General features: G+C 39.5%; 2 long non-coding RNA genes across 4 annotated transcripts; both read right to left on the bottom strand.

Moving 5' to 3' along the window:
• Positions 1–434: 434 nt before the first annotated feature.
• Positions 435–4636, bottom strand: LOC136476164 (uncharacterized). Of its 2 annotated transcripts, none has more exons than XR_010763442.1 (4): positions 2824–4636; positions 2578–2668; positions 2204–2470; positions 435–1109 (listed from the first exon to the last, which is right to left on the bottom strand). It is a non-coding gene; the product is annotated as an uncharacterized lncRNA (long non-coding RNA). The 2 variants fall into 2 exon arrangements; XR_010763441.1 differs by having other exon boundaries at positions 441–1109; positions 2895–4636.
• An 89-nt stretch (positions 4637–4725) lies between these two features.
• On the bottom strand, positions 4726–11068 carry LOC136476155 (uncharacterized). 2 transcript variants are annotated; one of them, XR_010763438.1, is made up of 4 exons: positions 10815–11068; positions 8482–10026; positions 5648–8126; positions 4726–4858 (listed from the first exon to the last, which is right to left on the bottom strand). It is a non-coding gene; the product is annotated as an uncharacterized lncRNA (long non-coding RNA). The 2 variants fall into 2 exon arrangements; XR_010763437.1 differs by having other exon boundaries at positions 8482–10023.
• Positions 11069–13086: the final 2018 nt, after the last annotated feature.

Below are 13086 nucleotides of genomic sequence, written 5' to 3'. Positions count from 1 at the left end.
TCAAAACTAGAAAGTTGTAGATCTCGTCGAGATCTATAATTTTCATATAAAAATTATCTTCATTTAATTTCGCAAAAAAGATATAATTTTTCTAAGATATATTAATCATATTAAATCATATTTTTTTACGGAAGTAAATGAAGATATTTTTTATATAAAAATTATAGATCTCGACGAGATCTACAACTTTCTAGTTTGAGTTTTTTTATTTGAAGTCGTTAAGATGCTAAAAAAATTAATGACATATTTAGACTTAAGGGTATTTTCGACTTTTCGCACCTGCAGTTTGACGGCGTTAGAGCCCAAACTGACGGCAGTGGCATGGAGGGCACAAAAAAGTTGGAGCAGTGACGCTGAAAACCGCTGAACTTTTCCAGAGACACACAGGGCATTACAATCTTTTTTAATGACACACAAGGAATTCGCCCTTTGTCTTTGATATGTATCATTACATTGCCTCACCTGGTGTGACCGTCTCACATCTAATTTTTGGTGCCATCACATCACACTATCACACAAACTAGCCATCCAAAAAGAGTTAGTCTAACATTATACTGTCGAAGATCGAAGTGCTTATATTCCATCAAAATATAAATACAGTATACTATGTACATCTGAACAACAACAACGTACGTTACTAGCCAGCCGTATTATATCTTAGTCATATTAATTACAACCAAATAATATGAATTGAGTGTAGCTCAGCTGGTTGAATTCATTGCGGTTGAACTTGTCTACCCGAATGTTGCATTCCTCTATCTAGATTTTTTTTCAAGTTTTAACGATGTTTTTTTTTCAGTCTGCCTTCCTCCTTTCGAAGGTGTCTATAGGGATATATAATGTGTTCGTAGACGCTTACGTGTACGTGTGTCTATAAAAATCAAGAATAAATAACTATTTCATAAATGTGTGTGTATATATATCAATCAATAGTGCCTGTTCGCTTGAACTTATCATCCGGCTTATCAGCTAGAACCTACAGTATTTTTCTCTCACAACAAAACAGCTTCAGCAGGTTTATCAGTCGGCTTTAATACCAGCCGAACAGGCTCTGCTGAAAGATAAGTAAGCAACAGAGCTTTTCTACGTGCTGGCATACATCGACCACCCTGCACAATGAAATCATGCTTAGAATAAACATTACTCCTGCTCAGCACAAGCAAACTGAAAAGCAAAGGATCCACCTGATAAAAGCTCAGGTATCACCAATGCATGAAATTGCAGTCTAAACCAGCACAAAATGCAACCTAGCACCTTCAGACTTTATTATTGCAAAAATTGCTAAATAACCTATTGGCTCAACAACTATCCAGTTTTAACTCCTTGCCCTAAATCATCATAACTGGAATTCAAGGAAGGTTCCACTTCCCTCCTGCTTAGATCCCAGATGGGGATAACAAAGTAAAGCTCTTATATATCTGGCAATCCGAAGAAAGAAATTGGCTGGATCTTGAATAGCTTGGCTACACAAGGCATTCCAAACCATTTGTGTCCATTGCTCCATGATAGTTCGGTTGGTGATGTTAGCTCTAGAAAGAGAGTAGAAAAGCTCTGTTGCTTACTTATCTTTCAGCATAGTTAAGTATATTGAAATGCATGAGTTAACTATTTCATTCGTGAAACTAATAAAGTTTATTTGTGGGTTCATCATGCCTTCATGTTCATGGACAACCGCGCATCCTTGAACGTCGTATGCGCGCCTGTCCTGTGGGTCTCTCTGCCGTTGACGTGCTGTGGTGGCGGAGGCGGCAGCTGGCCGTGTGGCCTGGGCGAGCTTATCAAGTACGTATGGCACCGCTCGACGGCGGACCTTGTCCGACGGCGTACTGATCAACCCAGCAGCTACACGTACTCTAGGGTCTAGGGTAATTGTTGCCTACTGCACCTGCATTGTTACCACAGCCACATGCTTTATTTTAAAATTTGTAGCTTTATTTTAAAATTTATATAAATATAGAAATGATCAAACGATCGATACGGAAGGGTAATAAATAATAAAGGTAGCAAAGTTTATTATCATAATAAGATTATTATTTTTTGGAACAAACATTTATCACGTAATTGCATGCGTATCTTCTGTCGTGCTTCGGTAATTGCTAGGTATTAGCGATTTAGTGAGACATGCAGGCTATATCGTCTGGCCTCTAGCGGGTTTGGCAAACACGACGACAGTGCGCATTATGTTGTTTGTATGGTAGCGTACCGTCGAAGAACGAGGAGGTTCGGCATCTCGTTCGGCGAGGAGCCCCAAGCCGACGGCGGTGAGCACGATGGCAGCGGCGGTCACGCGCGGCCGCCACAATGCAGACGCCCGGCAGGGTCGTCCTCATCGATCATCGTCGCGCGGCTACTCAACGGCCACCACCTCCTCGTGAGGGCCTCAGCCACGCGGGCCTTGCCACCAACGCTTCCGGCCTGCTTCTCCATGCTTTGCCAGGCCACTTCGATCGCTCTGCTTCGCTCTCAGTCTCTGCAATATAACACCATGAAGGTAGAGAGAGATAGAGCGCTTTGTAGTAGGTAGCAGAGTGCTACGGCCTAGGGTACATAGCTATAGGTGGAGTCAGAAGAATATACCCGGCCGGATCAGGTCACGACTGACGACTTTGCCGGTTGCCACACAGTGTGTAACACCCCAGGTACCACGCAACCCTGGGATGCCACACATCTACACCATAGAATGTCGAAGTAGAAAAAAAAAATCGACAACATAAGCCTAAAAACGAGCACAACGCGGAAGCAACGACAGATAGATAGATAAATAAAGCGTGATACTCCACATAACAACTCTATCTTTATCAAACATGAGCAATAGTACTCTACCATCTCTCAGACTTAGGAGAAAACATCTTAGCATTATGAGATCATGTAAAGGTGCAAGGTGTGCAACTAACCCTTTTCCCTCCATGCTATCTTCAAAGGACAACCTGGGGAGGGAAAAACAAGGGTGAGATTGAATAATCTCAGCAAGCGAACTACTTTAACAACCTATTTAAACCACATTAGATTAATTAATCATTTAGTATTGCAACAAGTATTAAAGGACAGCCCCGCATATCCACTTCCACCTCTAAGAATTAAGTGATCATGGCCTAAGAAACATAGCATTAGTTTGTAATGAGTTACCCCTGATGAATAATGTATGACCCATATAGAACAATAGAAAGTCACCCGCAAAAGCCATAATACATAGGTTACCATAACCGGGGAAATAAAATAGCATAAATGCATATCATATCCCATAACAAAATGAAATAGCATTTAAAGCAATTGAAGTGCTTACGAATGTGAGGAAGAAACTGTATATAATATCTCCACGAACCCATTAGCCGTACCATAACTCGACTCACTAGAAAGAAGGATCACTTGTCATATTAGTTACGATGCAACTCATTCAAACCAATATCTAAATATCCATACAGACCACATGTAGTATATCCAAAGTCCGATAAGCCATAGTACAATGTAAGACATAATTATTCATAGTATATCACAATATACTTCATCACATTCAACCTTCAAACCATACACAAATGCATATAAATGCACACGAACTCCTGCCTTCATACCCATCATTTGTATGAAGCTTGCATCGTTATGCCCAATAAACGATGCTATATGCATATGCATGCATATGAACATAAACGATGCTATATGCATATGCATGCATATGAACACCTGCCTTCATACCCAACAAGGTATGAAGCTGCATCATTATGACGATGCTGTACCGGTACGGTCGCGGCTATCAAGCGGCGACATAACTCCAAATGCCAATATACCATAATCCAAATTCATAATGCATATGCAATACAGATGCCATGTCTCCTGCCTTAATACCCAACAAGGTATGAAGCCGCATCGTTATGACGATGCTGTACCGGTACGGTCGCAACCATAGGTTCGCGACATAACTCCAAATGCCATGCAATGCAATGTGATGCAATGCCACAAGGTAAATACCATCTCCAAAAGATCCAAATACCACATACCTCCTGATGAATAAGAGAATAAGACATGATATTCAATATAAAGAGATACATATAGAGCTCCTTCAACCTGAGTAGTATCAACCAGGATGAAATGATAGAACCTCATATATGCCAACCATTAGTAAGCTAATTATTAATACCGTGATATATATAGACCTCCTTCCTTTTTAATAAATTACAGCCATTAACAAATCTTGATATAAGGAAAGACACCAATTCAATAATCTAAACCTCTCACATGTGTATCAAATCACAACGGACCTTTTACAAATAAAGAGGCACCCAAATTCAGTTCTTATGTTTTAACACAACACCCCAAAGACTTATAGAAGATTAATCCTATCATTACTCACAAACCCAACATCCTTTTACTTAAACATGATAGCAACCAAGAGTCATAAAGCAGCGTAAATGCTACAGAGGCTTTCATACACCAAGATTAACATACCTCTGTAACAAACCCATTAGTTATTATGCCACTAAGGATTCTATGGACCTCAATTAGAGTAAAAGAACATGTCATAGGTTAGGTAACCAAGCCTATGCCACATGTGCAATAATCTATCAACCTCAAGCATAATCTCAAACCATCATCTATAGAACACTTTATTTATCTATGAATCCATGTTAAAGTAGAAAGGAAAATACCGACCACATAGCTACATTAGTTCAATATCATATTCATCCCTCTTCCATTAATTATGAAAGTCATGTAACTGTTCCGATTATCACAATAAGTATGGGTGCTACATTATATAAGTGGAGGCAGTAAAATAGCATGTTAAAGTTGTAGCAACGCAACAGCTACGTTCACTTGCCTTTACCGACCATGTAGACATGGCATACACGCCTTGCGGCAACACCACCTGCTAAAACCACTTGTATATTAGCATAACCACTCCAAAAGACATTCACATATAGAACATAAAGTATTTATAAGTCCAAAATCCCCAACACCAAAGTCAACCGACAACAATATTCCTTCTTGTCGTCCTCGATGAAGAGCAGTAGTGCTTCTCTTTTCATATTTATTTTTATACAGCAGATTAGGTGCTAAATAAATAGATATTTACAAACTACAGAGAATATGCTACAATTTTGGTAGCAAAACTAAAATTTTATGAGGCCTCTAAGGTTGCCTAAAATGTAATCCAAAACAGCTCTTCCTCATCTGCCTAACAGCTCGAGCATCAACATATAAAATATATATCTCCTAAAATATGCATCCAAAAATTATGAATTTTTGCAGGCTGAAAGAACTTTTATCCCTCTACAAATGTCTCCATAGTTAGAAGATCTAATTGGACCATTTACCATAAGAAAAACACCAATGAACAGGACTCACTAAATCTGCCAGGAAAACTTGAACAGTCAACATAAGCTGGCCATACCTCGAGTTATACTCCACCAAAAATTGCAATAAAATACAATTTGGAAAGCTGAATAAAATCTCTACAACATTCTAAAATATTGTAGAAACCAATTTGGTCCTTAACAGATCCAAACTCATGACCTAGGCGAACTGCTATATCTGCCAAGAAGCAGCAGCCAAAACGTAGTTAAACTCCAATCCAACCCTTAGTCCTTTAATCCTCCACGCCCAGAACCTTCAAAAACACCTAATTACAGGGTATAAAGATGGATTCCACTCTTACCCAAGATTTCTCCATGAAATCCGCAAGGGGAAGTTGGAGAGAACACCGATCTAGCACATCTCCATGATCCTCTCTTCCTCCTCAATCCATCTTCTGCTTCTTTTCCTGATTCTCGCTGCAATGGAGGAGATCTATGGAGGGAGAGGTGTTGTGGAGTGGGAAAAAAAGCGTGCTGGGGAGAGGAGGCAGGAGAGGCGGCGCTGGGGGTCAGCCTCACGGGCAGGAGAAGGTGAGGGTTGGGGGGGGCGACCTGGGCCAAGGGAGGGTGGGCTGGCTGGGCCTTGCCCTTTCTAGATTATTCTTTTTTTTTTATGTGTTACATTCTCCCCTCCTTTAAAGAATTCGTCCCCGAATTCTACTATGTCATGATAAACTTTTTGAGCAAGTAAAAAAACTTCAGGGAACAGATATAACTCACATAGCTCAAAGAGTTATGGATACTTGCATATTGCTTTTCAAGCTCCTAGGTTTCTTCCCACATTGATCGGTTAGTCTAGAGAGCCTTAACAAATCAGATAATTCTCCTCCTCTGCAAAAAAAAAAAATCCTAGACATGCACACATACATCCTCTACACCCTAAATCTTCAAGTGAAGAACTATGTTTAATTCCATATCACCATTCAATCCTTGAGAACAAATAGGAGTGGAAAGAAAGGGACCTTTCTTAAAGATATACAGCAATTCAGTGCCACAACAATTCCTCCAATCATCAAAGTTGGAACGTCTTAGATGTTCTTTTTGAATTAAGCGTCGTGCAAAAGATAAGAGCCACTAGATCAACTAGTGCTGCTACCTTTGTAGACCTACACATGCATAGCATCACATCTTTGTCCTATTGGTCTATGCCAACAAGAGATGTCCACTGCATGCCCCAAGCTAAGAGTTATGTATTGTAACTTCATGTTTCTAAAGAAAACAATCATGACATGTATGTCAAGGAATCATGACAAAAACTTAACCACCATCAACCAACCACCATAAATGACTTAGCCATAGAGGCACAACCATAGTAAAACTATAAACCATGATCCTCACCAATAGATTACTAGCACCATATTCAAAAAACATGCAATTCAACTTGTGTGGTTAAGGGAGCAACTTCTACCTTCCCACTATTAGATCGTCTATACCACTCTGACGGCTAAATTAAAGCCACACAGATAAACACCATAGCCTTTTAAGCCATAAACACAGGCTACACAAGCAGTGCTACAAAGCCTCATTGACTTCAAGAGACATTTTAGCATCCAAAACAATAACAATTGCAACATTACTCAAACATTAAGTATTAGCAAAAAGAGATCAATGAATACTCCTTAGCAACATAGTTGTATCTCTGCAAATCTCTCAAAACTCTACCTGAGTCTTGCTCTCATTGTATCTTTGATACTAGCACAAAAGTAGAGATTGATTTGCATGAAAAGACTACACCAGACTAAGGGAAAACCAAATGGCATTAATATCTATAGGACAAAACATATAATGACCCACCCATCTGATATGCCAACAGCAATAGTTAGAATGCACGGCATGGAGGCCAACCAATCCGTCATTCAACCATTTCCTTTGAATATAGATGCTTGGGTCAACGTAACACTCAGGCAACCTCACTCAGCAATGCAGAAAAGTGTATTGTGGGGGCCCTCCACTCAACCCATCTGCATTGCTAAACTATACTTTCTCCAGTCTCTCAAACTTCTAGGGTCCTTCAAACCACAAGGTCTACAAAACTTCTCAACCCACAATAATGCTCCACCATCGAGTAAGACGACACATTGATGTTAAACAACCACAAAAAACATACTGTAGGATAAATTCAAGACTGGCAACAATTATATTATATTACAAGCGAAAGCAATGACGCATATAAGTGGCCACCATGCATTCCGAATTAAGGTACCAATAACATATAATACCGTAGTCATGGGCATATAAGACAGTCAATGCAAAATAATAATGCCATGTATCAAAAAGTGTATGCTACTACACCAAGAATTAAAAACAATAATCCATACCAACCAACCATATCAAAGAGTAAAGTATCATTTTAGAAGCTCATCGTACCCGTGAAGAAAGAAGGTAACAAGCAATTATGCAAACCCAACCCATCCTACATGTGCAAGTGTGTCAAATTAAGCCTTATTTTACCGAGAATCTAAAACCCGCTCCGATACCAACTGTAACACCCCAGGTACCACGCAACCCTGGGATGCCACACATCTACACCATAGAATGTCGAAGTAGAAAAAAAAATTCGACAACATAAGCCTAGAAACGAGCACAACGCGGAAGCAACGACAGATAGATAGATAATAAAGCGTGATACTCCACATAACAACTCTATCTTTATCAAACATGAGCAAGAGTACTCTACCATCTCTCAGACTTAGGAGAAAACATCTTAGCATTATGAGATCATGTAAAGGTGCAAGGTGTGCAACTAACCCTTTTCCCTCCATGCTATCTTCAAAGGACAACCTGGGGAGGGAAAAACAATGGTGAGATTGAATAATCTCAGCAAGCGAACTACTTTAACAACCTATTTAAACCACATTAGATTAATTAATCATTTAGTATTGCAACAAGTATTAAAGGACAGCCCCGCATATCCACTTCCACCTCTAAGAATTAAGTGATCATGGCCTAAGAAACATAGCATTAGTTTGTAATGAGTTACCCCTGATGATAATGTATGACCCATATAGAACAATAGAAAGTCACCCGCAAAAGCCATAATACATAGGTTACCATAACCGGGGAAATAAAATAGCATAAATGCATATCATATCCCATAACAAAATGAAATAGCATTTAAAGCAATTGAAGTGCTTACGAATGTGAGGAAGAAACTGTATATAATATCTCCACGAACCCATTAGCCGTACCATAACTCGACTCACTAGAAAGAAGGATCACTTGTCATATTAGTTACGATGCAACTCATTCAAACCAATATCTAATATCCATACAGACCACATGTAGTATATCCAAAGTCCGATAAGCCATAGTACAATGTAAGACATAATTATTCATAGTATATCACAATATACTTCATCACATTCAACCTTCAAACCATACACAATGCATATAAATGCACACGAACTCCTGCCTTCATACCCATCATTTGTATGAAGCTTGCATCGTTATGCCCAATAAACGATGCTATATGCATATGCATGCATATGAACACCTGCCTTCATACCCAACAAGGTATGAAGCTGCATCGTTATGACGATGCTGTACCGGTACGGTCGCGGCTACCAAGCGGCGACATAACTCCAAATGCCAATATACCATAATCCAAATTCATAATGCATATGCAATACAAATGCCATGTCTCCTGCCTTCATACCCAACAAGGTATGAAGCCGCATCGTTATGACGATGCTGTACCGGTACGGTCGCAACCATAGGTTCGCGACATAACTCCAAATGCCATGCAATGCAATGTGATGCAATGCCACAAGGTAAATACCATCTCCAAAAGATCCAAATACCACATACCTCCTGATGAATAAGAGAATAAGACATGCTATTCAATATAAAGAGATACATATAGAGCTCCTTCAACCTGAGTAGTATCAACCAGGATGAAATGATAGAACCTCATATATGCCAACCATTAGTAAGCTAATTATTAATACCGTGATATATATAGACCTCCTTCCTTTTTAATAAATTACAGCCATTAACAAATCTTGATATAAGGAAAGACACCAATTCAATAATCTAAACCTCTCACATGTGTATCAAATCACAACGGACCTTTTACAAATAAAGAGGCACCCAAAATTCAGTTCTTATGTTTTAACACACACCCCAAAGACTTATAGAAGATTAATCCTATCATTACTCACAAACCCAACATCCTTTTACTTAACAGGATAGCAACCAAGAGTCATAAAGCAGCGTAAATGCTACAGAGGCTTTCATACACCAAGATTAACATACCTCTGTAACAAACCCATTAGTTATTATGCACTAAGGATTCTATGGACCTCAATTAGAGTAAAAGAACATGTCATAGGTTAGGTAACCAAGGCATATGCCACATGTGCAATAATCTATCAACCTCAAGCATAATCTCAAACCATCATCTATAGAACACTTTATTTATCTATGAATCCATGTTAAAGTAGAAAGGAAAATACCGACCACATAGCTACATTAGTTAGCAATATCATATTCATCCCTCTTCCATTAATTATGAAAGTCATGTCTAACTGTTCCGATTATCACATATAAGTATGGGTGCTACATTATATAAGTGGAGGCAGTAAAATAGCATGTTAAAGTTGTAGCAACGCAACAGCTACGTTTCACTTGCCTTTACCGACCATGTAGACATGGCATACACGCCTTGCGGCAACAACACCTGCTAAACCACTTGTATATTAGCATACCACTCCAAAAGACATTCACATATAGAACATAAAGTATTTATAAGTCCAAAATCCCCAACACCAAAGTCAACCGACAAACAATATTCCTTCTTGTCGTCCTCGATGAAGAGCAGTAGTGCTTCTCTTTTTCATATTTATTTTTATACAACAGATTAGGTGCTAAATAAATAGATATTTACAAAACTACAGAGAATATGCTACAATTTTGGTAGCAAAACTAAAATTTTATGAGGCCTCTAAGGTTGCCTAAAATGTAATCCAAAACAGCTCTTCCTCATCTGCCTAACAGCTCGAGCATCAACATATAAAAATATATATCTCCTAAAATATGCATCCAAAATTATGAATTTTTGCAGGCTGAAAGAACTTTTATCCCTCTACAAATGTCTCCATAGTTAGAAGATCTAATTGGACCATTTACCATAAGAAAAACACCAATGAACAGGACTCACTAAATCTGCCAGGAAAACTTGAACAGTCAACATAAGCTGGCCATACCTCGAGTTATACTCCACCAAAAATTGCAATAAAATACAATTTGGAAAGCTGAATAAAATCTCTACAACATTCTAAAATATTGTAGAAACCAATTTGGTCCTTAACAGATCCAAAACTCATGACTTAGGCGAACTGCTATATCTGCCTAGAAGCAGCAGCCAAAACGTAGTAAACTCCAATCCAACCCTTAGTCCTTTAATCCTCCACGCCCAGAACCTTCAAAAACACCTAATTACAGGGTATAAAAGATGGATTCCACTCTTACCCAAGATTTCTCCATGAAAATCCGCAAGGGGAAGTTGGAGAGAACACCGATCTAGCACATCTCCATGATCCTCTCTTCCTCCTCAATCCATCTTCTGCTTCTTTTCCTGATTCTCGCTGCAATGGAGGAGATCTATGGAGGGAGAGGTGTTGTGGGGTGGGAAAAAAGCGTGCTGGGGAGAGGAGGCAGGAGAGGCGGCGCTGGGGGTCAGCCTCACGGGCAGGAGAAGGTGAGGGTTGGGGGGGCGACCTGGGCCAAGGGGGGGGTGGGCTGGCTGGGCCTTGCCCTTTCTAGATTTTTTTTTTTTATGTGTTACACAGTGCCACTTGCTGCGAAGAAGAGGGGATATATATACGGCCGGCGATACGACACACATGCGCGTACGCGTGGAAAAAAGACGGGTAGCTAGTTTTAATTAGTGTCGAACAAGCTAAGATAGCTTTGGAAGCTCACGCTCACTCTATGACGATGGATTCTTTATAGGGCTCTATTCAGTAGATTTGCTCAAACTAACCACTTCCAAATAGCTAGTCGTGATGCTTCGTGGTTGGCACGCACGACCATGCATACCATGCATCCCTATCCAAAAACGAATGGGTCCTTGTGAAATGTCACTAATAAACTAATTGGTCATCGTGACATGTCATAATATAATTCTTTAAACGTTAAATACACATAAGGCCAATTAAATTACACTACTACACAACTGACAATCACTGCTGGTTCGTGACTTCATTCAACTGGCGGTGATAGACCACCGATGCTGATTGGGGACTATCACTGCTAATCGTGGCTTCAACTGGTAGTGATAGGTTGTTTACTATCACTGTCAGTTAAAGCCACGAACCGGTAGTGATAGTCCATTTATCATTATCTGTTCGTGGCTTGAACCGCCAGTGATAGCTGTTAAACAAAAATTCATATCTTTTTCATATGAGATTGAATTATGATAGAATTTATATCAAAATTGTAGAGTTTAAGAGATCTAAAACTTTGTGGTTGACAACTTTTTCATTTGAGATGGTTTACAAGTCTAAATATTCAATATAAGTTCTGGATTATATTTGACATTATTAACAATGTCAAATGGAGGTAAAATCAACATCAAAGTTGTAGTACTCGACGAGATCTACATCTTTGCAGTTAACAACCTTTTCGTCTGAGTTTGTTTTGAGTGTCAAATATACAATATATTCACCAAGTAGTCGAGAGATACCCTATCCAGTTTGGGCTCCTACATAACTTATTCGGCACATTCTGTTCTGGCTGGGCGTTTTCATTGATATATTAGGCCCACACTATCGATAAGAAGATCTGAGATAGGGGGATGATAGGAGAAAGAAGATATATGATTGGACACTCCTATTTTAAAGAAACAGTCCATTAAAAAATATGATTTCTTTCTGTAGTGTCTATATGTGACAGAACCGTCCGAAATAGCACTTTTCGGAGGCGCTCGTCTCTTCCACCAGATACTAACCACCCGAAAGCAAGCTACATCGGACGGATTCCATCGAGCACACCCCAAGGGAGAACTCGAATAATCCACGTTTTCCTTCAGAATCTAATAATAAAAACGAGTTTACAATATTTAGTCCATTTCATACACTAGAGTTCTTAGAAATATATTATTACAATACTAAGTTCAGAGTGTGGAATTTACACAGTAGAATTATAATAAACATCTAACTATAGAATACAAGGATCCGTCTATGCCCACCAGAAGAATCCTCCACACAACGCTACTCTTCAAACTGCACATGCAACAGGGGTAAATAAACCCCGAATACACAATGTACTCGCAAGACTTACCCGATTAGTGAGAATAATTTCTCAACTCCAAAGGATATGATAAGCTTTATGGTTTGCTGGGTTTCCGTTTTGCGGAAAGCAATACTAGTAGTGAAGCCTTATGTATGTTTCTTATTAGCAGTCCTGATTAGTTCATTATCTAACCATTCTAGGTAAGCACATGTTCTACTTTCAAGCAAGAGTTGAGCAAACAGATCCATTTCACTATCTTTCATTTTCCAGTTCTTACAATGGTGCTAGATCGTAGACAAGTCATACCAGATTACCCGGCGATTCGTGAACCAATGTGCCCAGCTGGGTACCCCGAAACACACCCCGCTTGTACCCCAGCAAGCAGGATCAACCCATCACTCTCCTATCAAGGGGTCCAGGTCCTCGTCCAAACTTGGACTCTAAGCCCCCATACTTGAGTCCCGGACTCAGTGTAGTGCTTAGACATCTACCATCCCCGTCTTCAATC

The sequence above is a fragment of the Miscanthus floridulus genome, chromosome 8 (assembly GCF_019320115.1).
Source record: "Miscanthus floridulus cultivar M001 chromosome 8, ASM1932011v1, whole genome shotgun sequence".
Taxonomy (NCBI): domain Eukaryota; kingdom Viridiplantae; phylum Streptophyta; class Magnoliopsida; order Poales; family Poaceae; genus Miscanthus; species Miscanthus floridulus.
This window is presented reverse-complemented; position numbering and strand designations above follow the sequence as displayed.